The sequence below is a fragment of the Triturus cristatus genome, chromosome 2_1 (genome assembly GCF_964204655.1).
Source record: "Triturus cristatus chromosome 2_1, aTriCri1.1, whole genome shotgun sequence".
NCBI classification, from domain to species: Eukaryota; Metazoa; Chordata; class Amphibia; order Caudata; family Salamandridae; genus Triturus; species Triturus cristatus.
The window spans coordinates 1023032178-1023056572 of NC_140581.1; the positions used below are offsets into that span (position 1 = coordinate 1023032178).

General features: G+C 45.6%; 1 protein-coding gene across 8 annotated transcripts in view; it reads left to right on the forward strand.

Moving 5' to 3' along the window:
* The first annotated feature begins 1619 nt into the window (after positions 1-1619).
* Positions 1620-24395, forward strand: part of CD274 (CD274 molecule) — a 326061-nt gene continuing 303285 nt past the window's right edge. For 3 of the 8 annotated variants that reach the window (XR_014970808.1, XM_085635093.1, XM_085635114.1), the window contains exon 1: positions 1803-1952. The gene's annotated coding sequence lies outside the window, so the exon portion shown is untranslated. Of the gene's footprint in view, positions 1953-24395 lie in introns of all 8 variants that reach the window. The other 5 variants (XM_085635085.1, XR_014970809.1, XM_085635101.1 and 2 more) reach the window with 5 other exon arrangements.

Consider the following 24395-nt stretch of genomic DNA (forward strand, 5'->3'; position numbering starts at 1 on the left):
CAACTATTAGTTAACTTATCAGTGAGTGACAGCATTGACCCCTTTCACAAGCAGAACATTCACAAACAAGTACGCTGAAGTGCCAAGGACTGCTATGAAAATATATACATTTTGAAATCAACAAAATAGTTTTGCTCTTTTGCTTTTAGCCACTGATTCTTTTTTAAGACTGACAATGGCCCCACAGCTTCCCCAGCAATAACGTTTTGCAAGAATGATCAAAAACATAACAAGCTTTGTTAAAGCCTAAAATCTTGCAACCACCACCAGATCTATTAGCTTTTCCAACGCTAGTTTTATTATTTCTTTCCCAAACATTTGCAAGATAAATTAAAAGAATAAAAGTAAAAAAGGGCATGTGCCTAAACATAGTGACCATGGGGCATATGTATCATCATCTCCAGTTGCGATTCTCAAATAGCGATTTTTTGAGAATCGCTATTTGAGAATTGCAAAACGGGATGTATTTAAAAAATCGCACAAATTTTGCGATTTCTTAAAATTCCTTAATTGCGATTAGCAAATTGCGAAATCGCAATTAAGGAATACCTTCCCATTCATTCCTATGGGCCAGGAGGCCCATAGCAATGAATGGGAAGTCCTTCTCAATTTGCGAATCGCTATTTGCTAATCGCAAATTGAGAATATTTTCAAAGGTGCAAGGGTGTCATGATGACACCCTGCTGCACCCCTGAAATCGGCATGTGTGCACATATGGCGCACATACATGCCCTAAGGGCATGTATGTGCACCACATGGCACTTTGAAATATGCAAAAAAGTGCATATTTCAAAGAAATCGCAACTTACCACCAACTTGAAGTTGATGGTAATTTGCGATTTCTTAAGGAGAAATCGCACAACTTGGGTGCGTGTTACATTGCATTTAAGAAATCGCAATTTGCGATTTCTTAAATGCTTACGCAAACTTAAGAAATCGCAAATTTAGCGATTCCTTGAGATTGCGAGGCTGAAATGCCTCATACATCTCCTTTTGCGATTTTGTATTCGCAAACGCTGTTTTTTTGCGATTCGCAGCGTTTGAGAATACAAAATCCTTTGATACATATGCCCCCATATGTTTGCTATGAAAAAAACATAAGTAGAAATTGAAATAGCACACCCCAAAAGGAGTAAAGCGAAATGAGAAAACTGAAAAAGTGACCCACCAGCAGTGGCACTGAAGCGCACTCCTTTTTTAAGCGAATGTGCACAATGCCTTCACTCACAGGTAATAGGGCCAATAGCTGAGGTGGACTGACATATTTATTGGTCCATGCTGTTTTAGGCAACAGCAAAGTGTGAATGACACACAAACAGAGCAGTGTCTGAAAAGGGCTGACCCAAAGCCCCTCTACGGAAATAATGTATGTACTACTTATGTTAATTTTATTGATTTCGGGGATCTGGCAGGCAGCCAAAGCAACCAGGCATGCAAATATGAGGTTTTTTAGAAGCACGAAAGATAGAGCATTTCTTCCCAACACCTCTTGCAGTGTCAGTTCCGTGTTCCCCATTGACTGTGCGTCCTGTAAAAGCTAAAGATTACGGGAAGTTGTTTCGGTTTCTGAAATGAAATGCATTGGCGCTGACTCATAGAAATGTGACAGCTGAGCTGACACACAAACAAGGGACGGACAGCAGAGGGCGAAACAAATCCTGCAGTATGAATGTGTTTTATGGCGGAACTTTTACTCGGGAGTTTTATTGCGGCTATCGGGCAGATCCCTCATTCACCCGTCCTCCCCCCAACTCCCCCCCCCCACACACCCCTTGCTCTTGATCGTGAGAGCACGCGGAACTGACAGATGGGAGCATCCCTGGCGGAGTAAACACTGTCATGCGCCAATTTGAATATAAGACTTCAGGCAGCCACAGCAGCAAACACCGTCCCAGTCCTGTGTCTGGAGGAGCAGCTCTTCCCCTGGTGCACACAGCGCGGCAGCACAGCAGGTACGTTCAGGCGCGCAACACCCATTGGACTCACAGGGCTTCAGGCCCCCCCCCCCCCCCCCCGTCGTGTGTGGCAGCCCGGGATGAGACACCTTCCCGGGCAAAAAAGCAGCCGCACCCGAGCACTTCACAGGTCTTTAAAAGACCATTTGCATGTTAATGAGGCCTTGCTGTTGTTTCACCCCTTCTAAGAGCCCCTGCAGCTCCACTCTGCCTATTGCTTAAAGTTCAGCCCCCCCGAAATTTTTGCTCAGCCCCCCCCCCCCCCCCCCGAAATGTGGCTCTAGTTGCGCCTCTGGGTACGTTTAATGAGTGTGTGTGGGTTTATAAGAACAATATTACGGAAGCCTGTAATGGTCTGTCCTGTCCTGTCTCTAATTTTCGTATTGCAGGTGCTTTATGACATCACTAGTTGTATTAAATAAGAACATGACCTACATTCTATGTTAAAAGCTTCTTTTATTACCTTTTATAGCGAAAGCTGGCAATGGGAAAGGCAGGTCACTGAGCTGAATTGCACCTGTTCTGTAAAAAATCAAATAGATAATCAGTTTTCAATTTCTTTTTTTCTGATTATTTTTCCCATCAAAATGTCGGATCCTTATTTGACGGGAAACAGATTTCGCATGTTAATGTATGCCACCCCTGGAGCCAGAAAGTGGTGCTTACAGCCACTTCTTCCGCCCGGGGGCACTTCTGTGGTATAGATGGGTTTGCATATGCTTGTGCGACCCCTTCATTAATTAGGATTGCGGGTAGCATGATGACAATGAGGAATTCCCTGTTTGCATCTAGGTGCAGTGGCTCCCAATCAGCACCCGGAAAACCGTCACACACTCCCTGTTCACGGGCAACCTGGACTACAGGAACACCCTCTATTCCGGGATCAACAAAAACTCACCAGAAGGCTGCTACCCATTCAGGACTCAGCGGCGATCACTCCCAACTTCCCACTTCACACTCTCATCACACCACACCTGAAGGAGCCCCACTGGCACCCCATTCACAAACAAGCACAATTCAAGCTCCTGACCTACCCTGTTGATGAACTTCATAACACTGGCCCAGCATACCTCAACAATCACATCTGCGCTCCCAAACCTTCCAAACACTTCTGTTCATCCAGTCTACTAGTTGCACTGATCCTACAAATATGGAAAACTAGAGCCGGCTGTCGAGTCTTTTCCTACATCGATATTGTAGCGTGGAATGACCACTCTCCACCCATTAGGGTCTCCTCCTCACTCCTTGAATTCCACAAGAAGCTGAAGGCCTGGCTTTTCGAGTAGTCCCACTAGGCCATAGGTGCGCCTACACTCACACCCAGGGCTGGCTACGGGGCAGTGCAACTGGTGCTGCAGCACTGGGCACTGACCTCAGGGGGGCACTGTGTTTTGCAATAGCTTACGATTTAAAAGCACCTACTGCAGAGTTCCTTATGCGTCCAGCTTTGAGACAGCAACAAAAATGTCAAGATAATTGTGATTAATGTTCCTGCTAGAAAGAGATCGAGGATTGTCTAGTGGCAGTTTTGACTCACCATAAAGTAGCTCAGAGGGTTAATATGCCTGCTGCAAATAACAGATCTGTATTTTATGTGGATGGATGAGTGGCTTAGTAAAGCCAGCCTCTACCAGTGCTTTAAGACAAATTAAATGTATGTGAGAGAGGTGCTCTGGAGAGACGAGGGGCACTCCTGCCGGGTGGGAGAGAGGGAATCTGAGTAGGTCATGGGGAAAAGGGGCATCAAAATGATTTGTCTCACCAGGTCCCACCAGCGCTAAAGCTGGCCCTAAGAGTCACACCTGCTCAATGCCAGGATAGCCTCTGGGGTGATAGTGCGCTCTACAAATCTGCATAACATAACAGGTCTCGACCCATGCAACTGAGGAAACACTTTGCACCTTTCTACCTATGCAGTACTACAGATGTGGACACAGAGTTTTTGGCAGGGGCCCTTGGGATGGGGCACTGGTGCCCCACATACGCCCTTGTATTCCCCTGTAATCGGGTACAGTAATGCTCTGAACTGCACCCACCTGTAGAGGGATACCAGGGGGGCAATCTTGTCTTTTTCTAATGCACTCTCTTGGGTGCAGGTGTTCTCTGTGTACACCTGCACTGAGAACAGTGAATTGTTCATTGCAAAAAGGGCACTCTTTCCTAGTCTGCGAAGAGCGAAGTTAAGTGCATACGAAGTGAGTGCACACATGCATATTTCGAGCCCTGGCGTAGATTACAAGAAAGTACCTATCTATCAGCATGTTACAGTCGATAGTAGCATATTAAGGAACATAAAATACAAATAATGTGACTAATTAAAAGTTTCATACTGCTTATTATCAGGGTGCATTTATTAGATGAATCTGGAACCTTAGTATCTTTTTTATGAGAAGGAGCAAGAGGCCAAGGGTTTGAAAGAGTTGTGTAAAGAATAGTGATGTGACCATGCAGTAGAAAAAAATGACATATAAACAACTTCACCTTACAACCAATGTTCCCTTTTAAAATGTGCAAGGGAGCTCCCTTCAGGAAACATAGTTTATCAATGTGTTATCTTTTCAGATTTCCATGACTTCAGAAATAAAGTCAGGCTCTTTCCTTCACATGCTAAGATGTACTTTATCCCTTATGAAATTAGGGAGAAGATGTGATGTGGTGCCTAAGTTATCAGCCTTTATGTGATTTGGGTCCTAATATCGGACTACACACCTTTCCCTCTCATCATCAATTTAGCCACATGAAGGTGATATGTAGAACATGTAAAGTGAAGCTCACCCTGGTTTATTTTGTTTTATTTTGTAAGTCCTCTGGGGTTTACCCTGAAATGCCAGTGTACTAAACTGTAGAATTTGGACCATATGAATATGGATTTGGGGCCTTACTCCATAAAAGGTCCTGCTACCATATTTGGCACCTATTCATTAATGGATAAGTGTAATAATCAAGCATATTCAACATAAGGTTCACAAGTAAACCTTTTGTGGATAGCATTCTTGCATCCCCTGCACTGTTTATAGATTCTCCTTTCAGATGATCATTGGGAAAATTGCTCCTTCTTTAGTGTTTGAGGAAGATGTGGACATTCAAAAGAGGCATGTTAGCGGTCTTCTGCCCCAGACAAGGGAGCACTGCTGCACTGTCCCACCCAATCACCAGTGGTGAGGTGGAGAATGAAGCATGTGAAGATGTACAGCCAATTGACTGAGTGAGGAGCAGTTTGAGCCCTAGACCTTTGTGTCCATCAACAGCAAATTTCTATATTTCTAGCAATAACACACTAGAAAATGATCGCTCGCCCATGATCCATAGATCTAGTGCATTCAGATACAAGATCCAAGCAGGGGTCCACTGCGTGATACAATATTATCTTACCCTGATGTACATTCAGCGGCCATAGCAGAGTCTGAATAGATTCTTTTTATGGATCTCAGGTGCTATGGCATTCTGAATGGTTCAATCGGATATTACTTTCTACACTGAAACTTGGTAAATATAGACTTGAATCAGATGTACTTTAACACCCATGTTCCTCACCCTGTGTTTAGCTGATCTCCCAGTATAGTTGCAACAGATAAACTAATTTCTTATATGTCTGGAGGTAGACCCAGCTTTCAAAAGTCAAACTTACATAGCACAAAAGGGATGGATATAAAAAAGGAATTATTTTATATATCACCTGTCCCATTGCAGAGAGGAACCAACCACATGAAAACTACTATCAGCCTGGCTGCAAAAGGGACCGTCCAGCCCCAACTGCTAGGACACATCACCAATGCACTCTACATGAGTTACGGAAAGGGGCTCGGGTATGACCACACAATGGTTGCCAGCTCACTGTGACATAGGAACTGAAACTGCATTTCACCGACAAAGGCTAAAAAAGTAGAAATGCACGAGGAAGTGCTTATATTCCCATTAGGAGGCGATGTAAGCAGTTAAGGCGGAAATATCTCTTCTTGGAACCAGCCAAGGCTGCTATGCATAAGGTGTGTACCAGTCCGTAAATACCATAAACAATCTAAATGCAATAGAACAAAATGCAAAAGTAGTAACAAACTACTTATAAATATGTGGAAATGGCTTCTGTGTTTCTTAAAGCGAGACATTCTGTCTGCTCTTGGGTGATCAACAAAGAAATAATTTGTATGGCTAACTGGACACTAATTACGATATGGGAAGGAGTAAGGAGTGGGTAATAGGCCGGATTTTGTATGATGTTCTGGAGTAGACATGCAAAATGGTCCCCAATATGAGCATAGCTTCAGGAGGAGGTGTTTGGGGTGTGACACCCCCATATAAAAGCATTGTTGGCTTGGTAATTGGGTCTGGGGACCCTGAGTCGAGTCTGCTATGTCTTTGTCAATTTTTCTCCTTGCGGTGAAGAATGAAAGACAAACAGTGAACTTTGATGTAAAACAGGAGAGAGGGAGACAGAGATCAGACCACATCTGGTGGTTAAAATGTGAAACCAGAGAACCTGAAATCAATATTGCTACCCTGTTCAAATTGTGTGACTCTAGGCAAACACTTTATTTCACAGAGACTCCTTTTTCTTTATTATCACATAAAAGAACACTTTTACATACTTGAGTTTGGGATGTGCACTGTAAAAACACCTCTTATGTTTGCTTTATAGAATATAATGTCGTTGCATCTCTAGCTAGAATCTAGGTCACATTTAGGGTTTTGATGACTACGGACTTGCCTTTTAGTTCACTAATGGCGTTGTTCAGGGCTAGCCACTTATGTTTCTAAGGCCATGATTAAAACCATGTCACTTTTAATACATTTCTTTCAATGCAATGATATAATCTGATATACTAAGCTGAAACACTTCTGCATGTTAATGAAATACACGTTTTAACATTTTGAAGATGCCGTATCATATTTTTGCATTATGGTCCTGATTTATCAAACTTCCACACAATGCAAAGCAGCAAGACACTGTGAGAAAGGGAGATGTCAGGAATGCATATTTGAAATTATATGGCACATTCCTGTCCTCTCCTTGCTCTGGCACACAATGTGCTGCCTTGTACCAATGGAGGCACCCTTGCACCGTAGGGAAAGACTGCTTGCATTGTAGGCTGGGTTGTTTTGTACAGGGAGGTAGGTAGGATTGTTTTTGTGTAGGGAGGGGCACCTTCCTGCACAACAACAATCCTTTGAGGCTTTTCCCTCTTTTGAAGTGTGCTGCAGAATGCAGCACATGTAGAAAGGGGGAAAATCAAAGCAAAATAAATATATTTCTCCTCATTACTCCACTAGGAAGGCCTAGCATTTTGATGCATTCCCAGGGTTACCACTCATAGCAACCCTAGAATTGTGCCAACATCCATGGGTGGATGCGTGGGAATACCCACACTCCACCCGTGGAAAGCCTTTCTTGTGCAGAGTAACCTTGCACTGCTTGGTAAATGTGACTTTAGGGCTGTGTTGCCCTTGAGTTTCCATGCGCTTCACAAGGGCAATGCAATACTTTGATAAATCTGCCCCTATGATTGTTGCATTATATGCATGCCAAATGTTTTCATGGCTTGGCTCATGCACGGACTCTTAGAGCTAAGCCAGACCATTAGCTGGGCTCAGGCTCGGCTTGACCGATTAATTTGCTGGCACGTCCATCTCAATTTGCAACTCCGGCTTAGTGCATGGAGTCATCAGTCACTTAATAAATGATTTGTAAAAGGCGAGGACTGGACACATAGAGCACTACCTACATCCCCCATTTTGACAACTCCACCATCAAGGCTTGTCATAGCAGAGGCAAAGAAGAGTGTGTGCAGTCGAAATTCATGTAAAATAAATGATCATAGGGCAGGGTCTCAACGCTGTTGTGTTGTATGTGACCATAGTCATGGGTTCTCAGGGAGAGCTACCAGGTCAAGGTGGGACGGGCAGGGGTGTAGCTTCATAGGTGGGGGCTGGGGTGTGACACTTGCTATCACTGTGTCACTTTTTCTCATTATTCTTACTTGACTAACATTTTTTAACTCGTTAATTTTTAGGACCGGAAAGTTAAATATATAAAATGACTCGTTTGCCAAAACAAATTGTAAATCTGCATCCATAGAAGTAATTACTGAATGGATACAAATGTACTACTTTTTGGAATTCACAAAAATGAACAGTAATAGGCCCGGAAAGCTGCACCAGTCTCAGGTTTCAAGCATTCTAATGGCAATCAAACATTCAAAAGGTGGGAGCGCTAGAGGGCGTGCAAGTAAGATGGCTGCACTTGTGTGAGGCTCCGGTGGCCTGGGAGAAATAATCCGGCATTATCCTGCTCCTGCTATACAATCGACCATTTAAAAAATTGCTGAATCAATGTCGGATGAAACACGGCTGCGGTGAGTGATGCCAGAAGCAATTACGAGCTGGTAATCTGAAGAGAACTACGACTCTCCTCTAGACGCTGCTGCACCACGGCGGTAAGACGCGGCCCTGAAGCTGGAGGAGCAATGCTGAGACCCACTGCTGTGAAGGAGGACTCAGCTCCCGCACTGCATGGTTGCCGAAAGGTGCAGAGGAAACAAAAGGGAGCCCCCACCATAGGAGGATCTGGCAACGGCTGCGGCCTGAGACGACACCCACAAAAGGCTCCCTGACCCAGAGGTTAGGGTACAAGATCGGACCTCTGAAGGCCCCAACAGGCCGTGCAGGCGCCGATTTGAGGGCAAAGGTATGCGCATCAGCGGCGCAAAGCGAAAACGGACACTGCCGTGTTCCGCTGCAGCCGGAAGGTGAAGAATGCGCAGATAAACAGGGGGGGCCACAATTATCAGCGAGACCGCACCCCCAAGGTGGCGGAACTTGAGGCTACAGCAAGAAGCGGATGGCGCTTCAGCCGGTCATGGGGGATGCTAGCCTCTCATTCAGTGACGTTGGTTAGTTGCTATGGACCCAACATTGACAACACTATATTCTTTGCCACATTATGGGGGGAAATAACAGATATAGGATCCACACGTGATATGGGGAGGAGATTTTAACATTACCCTTAACCCGACACTGGACAGATCGCGACCGCAACCACATCACTACACTCACTCCTACCGCCAAGTAGGAGACATAATGACAGAATACGGTCTGCTCGACGCCTGGCGAAATAACACACCTGGAGGGGAAAGAGGGCACATGTCATGCGGCAGCACATGCATCGTGGTCGCGACTGGACTACTGGGTAATCAATAGAGGACTCAGTATCTGGCTGACTAATTTGGAACATATGGCACACACCTACTCAGACCACTCCCCGGTGCTCATGAGCCTCTCACCACTGGTAACACACGCTCTCTACATGAACTGGCGCCTAAATCCCACTAGGCTCTTAGACATGGCATTCCGGGCTGAGATGGACCAGGAAATCCAGGACTATTTTCAGCGCAATACAGACTCAGTTAAACACATGACAACGATGTGGGAGGCGTTCAAAGTCACTGCTAGGGGGATATGCATTGCTAAGGGTGGGGGAGTACTCAGAGATCCGCGGTCAACCCTCACCCGGCTAGAGCAAGAGATAAAACAAATAGAAACTGACATAAATCATTCGCCATCCTCACAGAAGTACACTGAGCTCCGAGACAAGATAACTGAATATCAAGAAACAGCAGATAGAGAATGCCGGTTCCAAGGTAAACATTTTAAAGCCCGCTGCTGAGGGTGAGAGACCAGGGAAAGCACTAGCCGAACAGATTCGTGAGCCTCAATTCTCGAGCTATTTCTTGGAAATACAGACTCCAGAAAGAAGTACAGTCACGGGCATGTCAGATATCCTTCAAACATTTCAGACCTTCTATTCCACAATATAAACCTCGACGCGGCAACATCCATTAATACTACAACAATACCTGGAGCCAGTCGCCTTAGCCTGGCTGGGGGACTCACAGAGAGAATTCCTCTCTGCCGAGTTTGAAATGGATGAAATTTGTGCTGCAATAATGCAGCTCCGATCTGGCAGGGCCGCTGGACCCAATGGCCTACCAGCCAATTTTTATAAAGCATATATAGAACATCTAGCCCCGATACCCAAAACAGGTGTATGAAGAAGCTCTGGAGCTAGGGGAGTTACAGCCCACCACGAGGGAGGCCCCCATAATCTCCATACTTAAACCTGAGAAGCCAGCAGATAGATATCTAGATATCTAGATCTATAGGCCTCTCTCTCTATGATCAATTGCGATGGAAAAATATTTGCAAAAATAATTGCCAATCGGCTGAGTCTCCTCATGACAGTGCTGGTCTTTGCCCGACCGAGCAGGCTTCGTGCCAGGTCGAGCCACCTCTCATAATTTGCAAACCTTGTTTGCGGTGATGCAGGACATAGACCCGGATCTCGAGACAGCCGCATTATTCTTAGATGCCACCAAGGCTAGAGTAATAATATACGGCGCCAACTTGTCCTGTTTCGCCATCACAAGGAGCATGTGCAAGGGGTGCTCTCTGCTGCCGCTGTTATTCGCCTTGACTATCGAGCCTTTGGCGGGCAAGCTTAGACAGCAGCACCAGGAGTGGGCCCTTGAATATCCCACTCGACACATGCTGATTTCACTGTACGCAGATGACATCAGGCTGTATGTGTGAGAGCCCCAGACTAGCCTCAATCCAAACTTGAGAGAGTTTATTGCCTTTGGAGAACTATCGGGAATCAAAATCAACTGGGAGAATACCCAGATGTTCCCGCTTACTGAAGCTGTACGCCGTACGCCCCTTCCTTCTCGATTACCCTATAGAGTGGTGCCCCAATGGAGTAAAATATTTGGAAATAATAATTACCAGAGTCGGCTCGGAGCTCCTTCAGGCAAATTAAGGGAGAACGATGGAGCACATCACAGAGTCGGTGGAGAGATGGGTGGCTCTAACTTTGTCCATGGCAGGTAAGATGGTTGTCCTACCTAAGCTATTATTTCTATTTGTCAATATACCCCATGCACCGCGACCGGCATTCTTTAAAACCTTGAGAACTCAGATGATACGACTCGCCTGGGGAGGGAAACAGCCCAGACTGAAGTGGGAGACTCTGACGCTGCCCTATGGACAAGGAGGATTTGAAGCCCCTGATTTTCAATTGTATTATCTTAGTGCGCAGACGCACTATGCAACCTACTGGTTTAATCCCCCACCTTTCATGCCACACTCGGTGGTGGAGCAATATTATATGCAGCCAACGTCACTGTCAGGATTTATATCCACGCAAGCTAGGGCGAGAGAAGTGGGCTCTACCACTGTGGCGTACACTGTGACTGCATGGAAAAAAAATGAAATCCTCCACTCACCTTTGCTCCCAGTCGTCAGACACCCCGACCTAGAGGTCACTCGGGAGCTGCAATGCCACCAGCTCCTCACGAGAGCAGGCATCACAAAATAGGGAGATCTATATAGAGATGGGATGTTTCGCACTAAAGAGCAGTTTGTTTTACAGATATAGAGGCCGGGACGATGGACTTATTTATGTATGTTAGATTGAGACAGAGCGATGGGTCCACTGCATTGCCTGCTCCAGAACACAAACCCCACCCATGTAGTATCCTTAATATATCATAACGCACAGATGGAGACATGGGTGCCTGCAGAGACTGCCAGAGGGCAATGGGAGCAGGAACTGGGGGAACCCCTCGAAGATGGGAAATGGAGCTATTGCTGCCAGCAGACAGGCAATGTGTCAGCCAGTAGCCGGCTGTGAATTACCTGCTTTAAGTATCTTCAGATATTATACTACACCCCTGTCAAACTCTTCAATTTTAAAATATGAGACAATGATGCCTGCGATAGATGCGGGCAGGAGAAGGCCGACTTCCTACATCTAGCCTGGGAGTGCGTGGAGATCCAGCTCTTTTGGAGACACGTCTTTGAGGCGCTGGGGCAGATGATCTCGGCAACACTAACACAAACACCTGTAGTGGTGCTTTTAGGCTACACCGCAGACATACCCTCAGCATATCAAAGATATGTAGCATTGGGATTGCTGCTGGCCAAGCGACGTGTGGCATGTAGATGGGGCAGTGGACGAGCACCTACATTCAAGTAATGGGTCCGGAACCTCCTTTTCTGGCAGGAACAGACACTAACATATGCAGAACTACTGCCCACGTCCTCTAGGCCAAGAAACATCTGGGACCCATTGCGCACTTATCTGCTTACAAACTCGGAGGCATTGAAAGAACAGACAGCTGCCCCCACTTCCTCTGAGAAGCATTGGCAACTCCTATCAAAAAAACTCAATAGAGACTCAAACACATAAGACTCCCCCTGAAACTGCCAAAGTCCTCAGAGCCTCTGGCCTGGAACTGGGATGCGAGGTGATGGCTATTATAACATCAAGTATAAATGCAAGCTGTTTTCTTTTTTAAGACATAGGTGCCGATCACGATCCGGTAAAAACCGGGTACGAACCGTCGGTCGGAGCGTTTTCCCCGTCCGACTCGTACCCGGTCGTAAAACTTTACAAACATGGAATTACGATTCGCACGGAAACACCATTTCCGTACGAATCGTAAAAAACACCGACCGACGAAAATATACATACGAATGTGATCCGGGAATGCTGCGACGTGACGTCGGGACGCTTTCAGGCAGCGTTTCACGACCCAGGAATTACGATTCGAACCGACAGCAGTCCGGACGGCAATATTTTCACGGCACCCAAAAAGTGCCGCAAAAGCGAAGTACGGCGCGAATCGACCAGAGTAGGTGGCCCGGTACGCACCGTACCCCCCCCCCGCCGCCGTAGGTACGCGCCGACCCCCCCCAGCCCCGGTAGGTACGTGCCGAACCCCCCCCAGCCCCCGTAGGTACACGCCGTCCCCCCCCAGCCCCCGTAGGTACGCGCTGAACCCCCCTGTATGTACACCCGTGTACGTGTCGAACCCCCCGTGTACGTTCGAGTCGTACCCCCACCCGTGTATGTACGGTGCGTACCCCCCGTGTATGTACGGTGCGTACCCCCCCGTGTACGTTCGAGTCGAACCCCCACCCGTGTATGTACGGTGCGTACCCCCCCGTGTATGTACGGTGCGTACCCCCCCGTGTACGTTCGAGTCGAACCCCCACCCGTGTATGTACGGTGCGTACCCCCCCGTGTATGTACGGTGCGTACCCCCCCGTGTACGTTCGAGTCGAACCCCCACCCGTGTATGTACGGTGCGTACCCCCCTGTGTATGTACGGTGCGTACCCCCCGTGTACGTTCGAGTCGTACCCCCACCCGTGTATGTACGGTGCATACCCCCCGTGTATGTACGGTGCGTACCCCCCCGTGTACGTTCGAGTCGAACCCCCCCGTGTACGTTCGAGTCGTACCCCCACCCGTGTATGTACGGTGCGTACCCCCCCGTGTATGTACGGTGCGTACCCCCCGTGTACGTTCGAGTCGAACCCCCCCGTGTACGTTCGAGTCGTACCCCCACCCATGTATGTACGCGCTGGGGGTACGCACCGTACATACATGGGTGGGGGTACGACTCGAACGTACACGGGGGGGTTCGACTCGAACGTACACGGGGGGGGTACGCACCGTACATACACGGGGGGTATGCACCGTACATACACGGGTGGGGGTACGACTCGAACGTACACGGGGGGGTTCGACTCGAACGTACACGGGGGGGTTCGACACGTACACGGGTGTACATACAGGGGGGTTCAGCGCGTACCTACGGGGGCTGGGGGGGGTCGGCGCGTACCTACGGGGGCTGGGGGCGCGTATGCGGGCACGTCTCCATGGTTGCTATGGGAGTTCGGTGCGGACGGTGATTTTTCCATCCGGTTGTAACCTCGGACGCACGGGATGGATCGTGATTCCTCGGTCGGACTTCACCTTTCACGTTTGTACGGTAAATCGTCCGAGGACGTGTCGGACACATTTTCCGACCCGAGGACGTGTGGGGAATGATTCCCAATGCGGTTCGTATGGACTTTTTACCATGCGAATCGTGATTGCCAGTTCGTACGGCACTTGTACGATTCGTACGGTAAAAAGACCGGATACGAGTCGCACGGGGATATTTTTTACCGGATCGTGATCGGCACCATAGTCTTACAAGGAAGTAAATGTGCAGGAATTGAACGGATGTGCTGTATCTTTAACTATGTAAATGACAATGGGACATCACAAATGTAATTATATTAATTGATTACTATATGTTGTATTTGTAAACGTCAATAAAAAGATAATAAAAAAAAAACATTCAAAATTTGATGGGATGAATACTTGCAAATAGTCTAGCGAGTGGCAGTGGCTCAGGGTAGCATTTCCACCCATTGTGTTTTTAGACAGAGGCCCACCTAATGCAAATCTGTACTGACCCTGTTCCTCATGGAAACAGTACTTCTCGAAGCCTGGTCATCCGACCCCTCTACCCTGCAGCCCACTGCTTTTTTGTTGTTGGGAAATCTGACATTCACACTCCGAATGTCACTGACTGAGCAACGACTCTGGTCCCCCAAGGATTAATATTTCACTGAACATTCCTAATAAATGTTGGTTGGTGAAGATGTCAAATTCTTTGTTGAGCTTGCCACACATTATACTTACGGGAATAGATACAACCTTTACGAACCCTACTCATTGACAGGAACTCCAAGAACCATTATTTCACAAACACACAACCCTGTACCCGAAAATCTCGCTAGACAGACCTGCTAATTTTTACAACAGGACTTTGTAATTTTATTAACAATGCACTTAGTAAATATAATTTCATCGCATGTGCCTCTTTTTTACAATTATACAAGGCCCTCTCAGCGCACAGTCTCAGAGGTGCCTTTCTACAGGCAAGCGTGCAGGAGTGCCTCTAATACTAGATTAAGGTGTACATTCTCATTTCCCAGATAATGATGCCCAAATACACCAAACATAATAGGTGTGTGTACACTTTCGTGAAACACCTAAAATGGTAATTAGATGTTTCAAAATACACTTCAGTAAGGTGTTACAAAATCTTGGGGTGGAAAATGTTACATTAATTAATTCATATTTGCAAAACACAAGTGATCTGAAAGGAACAGTGTCCCCTACCAACATAAGTAAAAGACAATAATAAACACAGAGATACAATGATGACTGTGCTATAGGAGTACCGATAGAGAAATTATACTTTTATTTACATCATGAATAAAGAGAACATATAAAGTGTAACAGTATTCAGGAAAGACGTTTAAAAAACTCAGGCATAGCAATGTGTGGCCGAAATACAATCAACAATTAGTCCACAAGCATATATATAGCACCATTGCACATGTTTACACTGATTAATTGAACAAATCAGTGTCGAGGTGCTGAGGTTGACGGCGTTTCGATCCCTAACATGATGTTGGGATCATCATCAGGACATAGTGAATAATGCCTGCTAAATGGAAGAAGAGAATCATGCATCAAGGAAAACCAAACGATCAGTGTGGATGGCGAAATGACTCGCGACAAGGAACAAACTGGCAATGTGGAGAACATAGCGTGTGTCTGCAATGCGTGTAGATATTGTATCAACCAGACCTGAATAAGAGCGGGATACAGAGTGCGTTCGAATAGAGCATACAACCGGTGTCAAGAAAGCAATGATAGCGTTCAGCCCGTGTGGTCAGCTATTTATTCATGCTGTAAATAAAAAAATAATTTCCCACTGGTGTAACGGAACTTGAGGAGGCCCCCCTGCAAGCTACATGGAGGGAGCCCCTCCAGACTCAATCTGGAGCTCTCCAGGCAGAGTACTGTGCTGAGGGGGCCCCCTGGAGCTTGGGGGCCTGTGTTACGCCACTGACCTATAACACACTCATCAGAGTATCTCCATGTTTATTATTGTCTTTTACTTATCTTGTAACGGACCACTGTTCCTGTATAATTGCATTAATTAATTCAGCACCAGTGCTCAGCACATTGACTGGGACTTACAAGAAAAGGTGATGCAACTGCTGTGGCAATGAACCTGCCAGGAAATTGTCTGCTTGGGATGCCACACCCCACACAAGGAAGGAATGCTTAACTACTTGCTAATTTGCCTTATTCTGAAAGCAATTTTTTTTTCTCCCAGGGAGCAGATAATTCTCTTTGCTCAATATTCTGTAGGTTGTGACACCTGTGTGCTCTGCTTTATCCAATATACCCTCTTTGAAGTGCAGTGGGAAGGGAAACACAGCGAGAAATAGTTTTTACAAACCAACTGAGAGCTCTGCCATCTAAGGTATTTGAAAGGCAATTAGATATGTGACTTTCGCAGACACATCAAATATCTCAGGAATTTGTTATGCCTCCTTTTTGGGAAAATAGGTTACATTAGCTTAGGAAAAATGTAGGATTGATGCACTAAAGTTCTGCACATCACAGAAAAAGAGATATTTTCCTTTGTAGTGTCAGGCAGGAGTTTCTGATGTTGCAGCACGTTTGGATGTTGAAGTCTTTCCTGTATCCATCAGTCAAGAAGAAGTAGTCACATAAAGTCAATTTTGTCCAACTCAACGTCTGGGCACCAGAGTTGGTCCTTTTCCTGCCTGCTGGTAGCAGTAGTTAATAGGTGCTAATGGGCACCTTCAGCACTATTTGGGAGACCGGGACTCTTTCTGGCCCTCTGGCGGGCAACCTTACCACCTGTACGTACTGCAAGGCAACAGGCCTCCTAGTCATTATTAGAGAGCCATTGTAAAATTGACAATAAATTACAAGGCCAGAGCCTACCCAAGCTTCTGCTCAGGAATTTCTTTGTGCACCAGTGTATGTTGCTTCAGGTAATAGTCAGCTACTTCTTCTGTCAATCATCGACTGGACACTTGCCTTTGACCAGGTTAAATTTCTGCAAATACCACTTACAGTGGTGAAGTCATCGTCTGTGAGCGGAATATATTTTCGTGTGCATTAAGAATTAAGGGGCAGATTTACAAGCCCCTTGTGCTGCCAGTGCGTCACTTTTTGTGATGCACTGGCAGCGCATTTTTCTGTCCCATATTTAAAAGGATAGGAAAAGCCACCCTGCGTGGCCTTTCCTGTGCTTGTAAATATGCCCCCTTTAAACGCAGCACTTTGCGTGAAAGGGGCGCACCATGGCTGTTGCTGCGGGTGTTCCCACGCAACACCCATGGAACCAGACACATTTCCAGGTTTACAAGAAAAAGTAAATCTGGAAATGCTTCTGAATGCTACGTCTCCCCAGGGAAGGCGTAGTGAGGCGCAACGAGGAGAAATGTTTTTTTCCTCTTTCTATGCGTGCTGCATTCTTCCTGCACCTTCCTGCACATTAACAATCATTGAAACAATGATGTTTTGCAAGTTCTATATGCTAATGCAGCACACATAGAACTTGTAAAATGCCATTTCTGATTGTTTATGTGCAGGAAGGGAACCCTTCCTGGCCATAAACAATCTCCCCACAACGCAGGCATCTTTTCACCATGCTGCAAGGGAGCCTGCACCGGTGCATGGCAGCAGTTTATGCGCCAGTGCTGGGGTAGCCACAGAGGTGCAACATATTGTTGTAAATATGTCGCATTCCTGTGCTTCCAAACTGACGCAACGCAGCGCCGCGCAGCAAAATGACTCTATCCACAGTACCATCCAGCAGAAGCAAGCAGTGTTGGACTGGCCTGATGGCCTGGCTTTACAGGAACTGCATGTGCAATGTTTTTTGTTTTGGGGTCTTGCTACCGTGACGGGAACAAAAAAATAATCTTCTTCAATTTTGCTTATTTGCTCGCAGTGCAGGACCTGGTATTCTCTCTGCTCTATGTTGTATGCTTCTCTGCTGTCCTGTCAATAGCTTTTTAGAAAATTTTATGAAAACTGAGCTGCTAAGGAAAGGTGAGCTGTAAAAAGCATAATTTCACCCCCATTTAAAAAACTTTATGGGGGAAACGATCCAGGCCCTTTTTGAGAAAAGGGGGTTTCCTCGTTTTGCTCTCTCGCTATGATTCCGCTTTATTTCTTGTCAATAGAGGCAGTGGGTGGAGCTAGTGGTGAAAATGGGCGGGTCAGTGGGAAGTGGACAGCACCAGAGGGGAAAGTGGGTGGTGAACTTCTAAGAAAATGTTGGTAATCTCCCCTTCAGATTTTTCAAATTAAGCAGTGGCAGCTGCTTCCGGGAAGCAGTAGTGGGGTGGGGAAGGGAAGGGCTTAAAAAAATAAAAACATTCCTTACTTGCCGGCCGGCCGCCACCTGTCCTCTGTCCTCTTCCTGGCTTCCTCTCTGAAAGTCGAAGCAATACAGCGTTGTGATTGGTCTGAGCATCGTGGTTCAGTGCTCAGCCAGAAAGTGGGAGCCCAGGCATGTTCTCCACCCAGACTGTAATGCAGCCTTTGTGGAGAATATGCAAAGTGTGCATAAATGCTTAGCCGGCCCGAGAGGGCCGGCCAAACAGTCATGTGCACTTAGTATGCCCCCCCACTCCTCCCCCTGCCCTGAGAGCAGAGCAGATCCGCCCGCCAAGACGCCACTGCAGGAAAAAATAAAATGAAAAGAAAATTGAGTTATTATCATTTTATTTCTACCTTTTTCACTGCAATAATCAGTGTGGGCGACGCTCCTGCGCCTTAGAGGAGGAGCCGCCACTGGCTGGTAGAGCTCAAATTATCAAGAAGCTCTTGAGGGGTTTGGTAGCTTGTCAAAACACCTACACAGTCTGTTTATAAACATTCCAATCTGCCCAATTTTAGCAGCTTCGATAATCGTGAGTTCTTTTATAGGCATTTTTACAAGAAACTGGCATAGCGCAGTCTGATGCCAAAATTGGTAACGCCGCAGCCTGACAGTTTCAAGAAGCTGCCTAGCGCCAACACAGACACCCTAGCGCCATATTGCTAGGGTGCCTGTGCTACAGGGGCAATAGTTTAAGTGGAGGAAGGGACAAAATCCTCCACATAAATAATCTTTACAGGCGATTTTCTCTATGTGTGCTGCAGAATAATAAAATATTTCTCCTTGTATCGCCTGCTTACGACCAGGTATTCCCTGGCAGTATTTTTGGCACTGCCCCATACCTTCTAAATATGGGGCAGCGTAAAAAAGCAATCGGTGTTGCGGCGAAACACCCACTGCAACATCCATTGCACTCCGTTTTCACTCTAAGTGCTGCGTGAATAGGGGCATTATTGACATGGCAGCGTTAAGTCACGTTACGTGGTTTACCACAGCCTTGTAAATATGGCTAAGGAGTTAACGCCACTAGACCGTCAGAAAATGTGACATTCTAGTGGCGTTAATTCCTTGTAAATATGCCCCTTAGTTTGGTTCCTGAGCCTATTCACTATCCCAGTCCAACCCTGTTTGTCCATTGGTCTGCGAAAATGTGTCGATGATGCAAACTCCTGCTCCTGCAATGGAACGTCAATCTGGCCTCCTCTGTTTCTATCTGTGTAAACTTAGCTCTCTGAGCCAACGTTGTCGTCATTCCACGGTTTTAGAATGTAAACATCAGGCGCCAATCCCGTGGCTAATGAGCTATAAAAACATGTAATCACAAGAATACTCCACTGAATGTGTGGAGGAGGGAACAAGAGGCGTGGGGTTCTAGGAGCTAGTAGCCTCCAGTACTAAATGTTTACCACAAAAGAGCTGCTCCTAGTGTGATAACCCAAACGAGTTACAAGAACGTCGTAAGTGTGGGCCTATAAAAAAATGTACCTGCCTGTTGGGCCTCTAACTCTGCATGTCTGAATTATAGATCCAACAGTGGAATGAACCGCAGAGGAAGGGAAATCGTTTCAAGTACCGTAGCAAGCATGCCATGGACCCTGATTCAAGTAAGGAAAATGACCCCTTTGACTGCAGCTGAGGTAGTAAAATATAGCAACTATCAAGAGTCAATGGGCCTCACCGGGCTCCGGGTCCCGGTGTCACTGCACCTGCTGTACCAATGGTTGCTCACCGTTGACTGTTTGTTCATGTGGTCTCTGTTCCATTTGGCAATGGTGGACGTCCAGGATTAGCCAATCTAGAAGTTATGCAAAGGCAGATTAATGGAATGTAGTTGGAAAAGTGAACATATTGTGGTGTGCAGGTTCATTATGTCATCGTCAGATTAGACTCTAAATGATAGGGAGTCTTTTATTTAGCTGGAAACAACTTGCCCAAGGTTGCAGAGGGCTACCTTTGTTTTTTGAGCAAGCAGATATGGGAAACCGGATCATCTTTGTGATGCTGGTCTGGTGCAGCCTCCTTCCTTAAACCATATGCACAGGCCTAAATCACTGGGCTCTGGGACCTAAGAATGCATGCTAAGTGCACGAGGACAAAGGCCCTCAACCCCAATGTAAGGCAGGGTATCTCAGTGGGCTGAGGGCGTGCTGTGGAGATCTGTGTGTAGCCTCGAGGTCACTGGTTTGTATCCTGCCATCTCGGCCTTTAATCTTCGATAAATTGAGTAGGTAAGTCATATTAACAACTCGTATTTGTAACCATTACGTGAACCATTGAAATTACTCTCTACAATTTCTTTCCCTTTCAATCACCATTAATGCGGCAAAAAGTCCCATATTCTCAGTGGTCGAAGTGGGCCGAACCTGAAGGGAATGCCATGTCCATACTTTTTTAAATTGAGAAAAACAGTTCCTCTTCTTTTTATGAAAAGACAATCGTCCCAGGACAGTTCATTCCGAGAGTGGAAATGCTTCAGCTGAAGTGTAAGGCAGGGAGTCTCCTGTGGTGTGAAACCGAGGGCGGGGCAGACAGGTAAACAAGCTTTCTTACCATGGTGCCTGCTTACCCCTGAGCGAAATGTAAATATGTACAATTGGTTTATCTGCGCAAGTAAAGAGTGCTTGAAAGCTGGTATTGTCTTTAAGTGATGGAATCACTTGAAGCTTCATGGTGAAGCAGATTTATTATTTTCAAGTGTTTAAGCCGGGTCTGGTGGCTCAGTGGGCTAATGTGCAAGGCCCTGTGTTTGACCTCATGGTCACAGGTTCAAATCCTGATAGATCCACTCAGCTTTCATCCATCTGAGGTCGATAAAATGAATACCATTGAGATGTGTAACAATAAACATTTGATATTCAGCGCGCAGATACCTATGGGTGAATGTGTGCTTTACAAATAAATAATAAGTCATTTATAAAGTGCCTGGCTACACCAACTGGTGTGTCCCTGTGCAACAACTATGTGGGAAGTCAGATGGGGTGGTGAGTCTATGTCAAGTAAAGCCAGGTTTTCAGGCCTCGACAGATGACATTTTCAGATTTTTCTGCGCGCAGCGAAGGATGAAGTGTGTTCCAATTTTTGGCTGCCAAATAGCCAAATGAGCGCACACCAAATGAAGATGAAATGTATTGCAAGGGCATTACCAGCTGAGCTGGGAAGGTAGAGCTTTGAAAGGACAGTTATATAAAAATTGCACTATGAAGTCAGGGTATTGCTAAAATCTATATTTTGGAAGCACTTATTTATCTTAAACTTTTTTGTGTATTTTGTATCAGCCTATTAAAATAATGGCTTACATATTCACATTGCTTTCTGTCACAGACTGTGGCTATTCCCTGCCGCAACAACCAAGATTCAATTCTGTGGCTCTCTGGTTGCACACACAGACCTCTCTGCAGGGCAATAACTAATAGAGTTTTCATAATGTACGACAGAGCATTTCCCACTGCTTAACTTAACTTGTATTTATTTTTCATTTAATATGCCCTGTTTTATATGTAGGTAGCTGAAGGTGAAAGACTGAAAACAGTTAAAGAATATTTTGTTTTTTTGCCATTCCTTTGACCACGCCCCATGCTCTCTCACGGTCACCCCGCCCCTTTGCACACAGCATCACAGTTCCCATAATTTGTTTAATGCACTTGGACCAGCATTTACCTACTTAACCTTACAGATCTGAGGCGAATTCAGGCTTGGAAATAGTCCCTAATGTATCATACGATCACTGTTTTCACTTTCATTATTGTGTTGTTAAAGGGTCAGGAATCTGTCTGGTATTCGAAGCCCTTTCCAAGAAACTCCTTGAATTCCTAGTGGAGAGTACACTGGCTTCAGCACCGTTATTAGGTATAGGATTGCCCAAGGGGTGTTACAAAACACTCTCTGTAAATTAATACACACAACACTCTTCTCTAGATAGCATTGACCCTGTGTTAAGACATCTATAAGAAGAGAACATGATTTGTACATATGATGAGCCGGTTAAGAAATGCCAAATAATCTGCAATTTAAATTGAAGATGAATAGAGTTTCGATTACAAAGCACATGAAATACTTGTAATGTGGGTGCAAAACGAGTTATTTGGTTGGAATGGCACATGGGCGTTTTAGTACTCGGTCAGAGCCATCACAGTTACTATGGCTTGGTTCTGGTCCTGAATATCGACTACAAAAATATCAACCTAGGAAAATATTGAGGGCAAAATATTGACTGCCAAATTCCTAAACCCTATGCTTATAATTAAAATAACAAAAAAATACTGATTTCAAAATAACATTCTACAACAAATATTTAAAGTTTATAATCAATATATTATATGCTGGATAGCTCGTTTAAAAAACGCAAAGGTGGCCCTGCAATATCTAATGTTGGCTAGTTTATAAAAACGATAGAATAAGCAATTTCCTTAATGATACATAACAATTACAAAAGAACATAAAGTGCTGTGAGTATTGCTTGGAGCGACCGTCACTTGGGCATGGAGGTAGGTAGATAGGCAAAGTAGGTACCCTGCATGTGATGGGCCACTAGGAAATGTGCAAAATTCACTTATAACCTCACCATAAACCCTATCCCAGTTTCAGAGTGACAAAGAAAGGAGTTGGTGGATTTTAGGGCTGCTAGTAACCACCTGATGAAGTTATTTTTATACTTCTCCAACCCTTTCTGATCCCTATAACCCCAGACACCTGCCCCGTAGTTGGCATTTGTTTAGTATTTTGCTTTGTATATGGTGGTGAGCTCTTTAATGGTCTTGTTTCCTGTTCTGGTGGCAAAACTAAAGGCCGTCTCCTTAGTTTTTGTGTGAGCGGCAGCCCTCCTCGCCCCTGGAGCTAACATATTTCCGCATATTACACGGAGACGGATGATGCTGCAGACGGCTCTTTCAGGACATCAGGGTGTTCTGAAATTTTGTTCCCTGAAGTTATGGTTTTAGATCATATCTTGCGGGGGAAAAAGGCTAGCATTCGAGAAACACATCAGAGAGATCTGACTGACACCACAGGGTTGTGGGAGGTTATCTTTTGGATTCACTGCTGAAAACATATCTGGATATCTGACTGGTGACAGATTAATTCCAGGTCTATTGGCTATATTGCCTACTACTCATGTTAAAGAATACCGTTATTTACTGCATCTTAGTGGTATATTTTCTGTTGCCCTGATGAAGCCTTTTAAGGGGAAATGCATTGGCTGCAGCCGTGGCCCATGGAGGGAGTTCCGTGGGGCGGTAAGGCGGGGCGGGGGAGGGGCAGGGTGGGGGGTTCTAAAAACCGGAATATGGATAATTGCAGGTAAGTAAACAATTAAATAAATAAAACGCATTTCGTAGCGCACGCTGCATCGCAAAATGCGATGCAGCGCGCGCTACGAAATTCGTTTGTCATTATCACCCAGCCATGTCAAAAAGCTGGGGAGGGTTAAACCCAAAAGGGCAGCCATGAAATAATCATTGTACATCTTTGCCCAGCTCATAACCAACCCTTTCTTCTTAGACTAGAGCAGTGGTAAAGGATTAACCTTTGACTGCCTCTTCTCGTCAAACAGGGAGTCGCTAATTGATATAGTCAGAAGTCTGTGGTCACTGAGGAGAGATTCTGCCAGTGCTACTTGGTCTCTTAGATGCCTTGAGAATATAATGAAGTAAATTAAGCTGTGGCTTCCTCTTCCAATGAAAGTGTGGGAAATCACTGTGTTGACACACAGGTAATCAAAGGCAAAAACTAGGTTACACTTCATGAGCACCAGGTTAAGTTCATCGCCAAATGAGTTGTGGGAAAAGTAGGAATTGGGATCCCCTGCATCATCCACCGACCCACAAGACTCAGTCAAGGATAATTGGCGGTGCTTTAGGTTGAAATCCCCCCATAAACACAATCACATAACTGTCTCTTATGTTGCTAACACAGCTATCAATGTCCTCACACAAAAATCTCACTACTTCAACATTGCTAGGGACAAAGACATTGTTATAGATGTTTATCAGTAACATTTGCTTGGTTAGACACTGTAGCAGAATAAGTTGGTAATATGCAGAACAAAGGCTCAACCATGTGACTTGAAACTCTAATGCAAGGGAAATAAAAGTAATGAGACCTCCCTTCGCCCTGCCCATGGAGCCTGGGATTGCCCGGGTGAAATAGGTGGCAAAGCCAACAACAGACGCAGTATCAGTTAGCCAAGTCTCCTGGAGTACAGCATAACGTTCACTTAATTTACGCCAATCTGAATTTTCCAGCTCGCTGGCCAGGCCAGCCACAATCCACAATGCTATCATTAACCTCTTATCAGTGTACTTACCCAGGCCTTTGTCCAAGGTACTGCC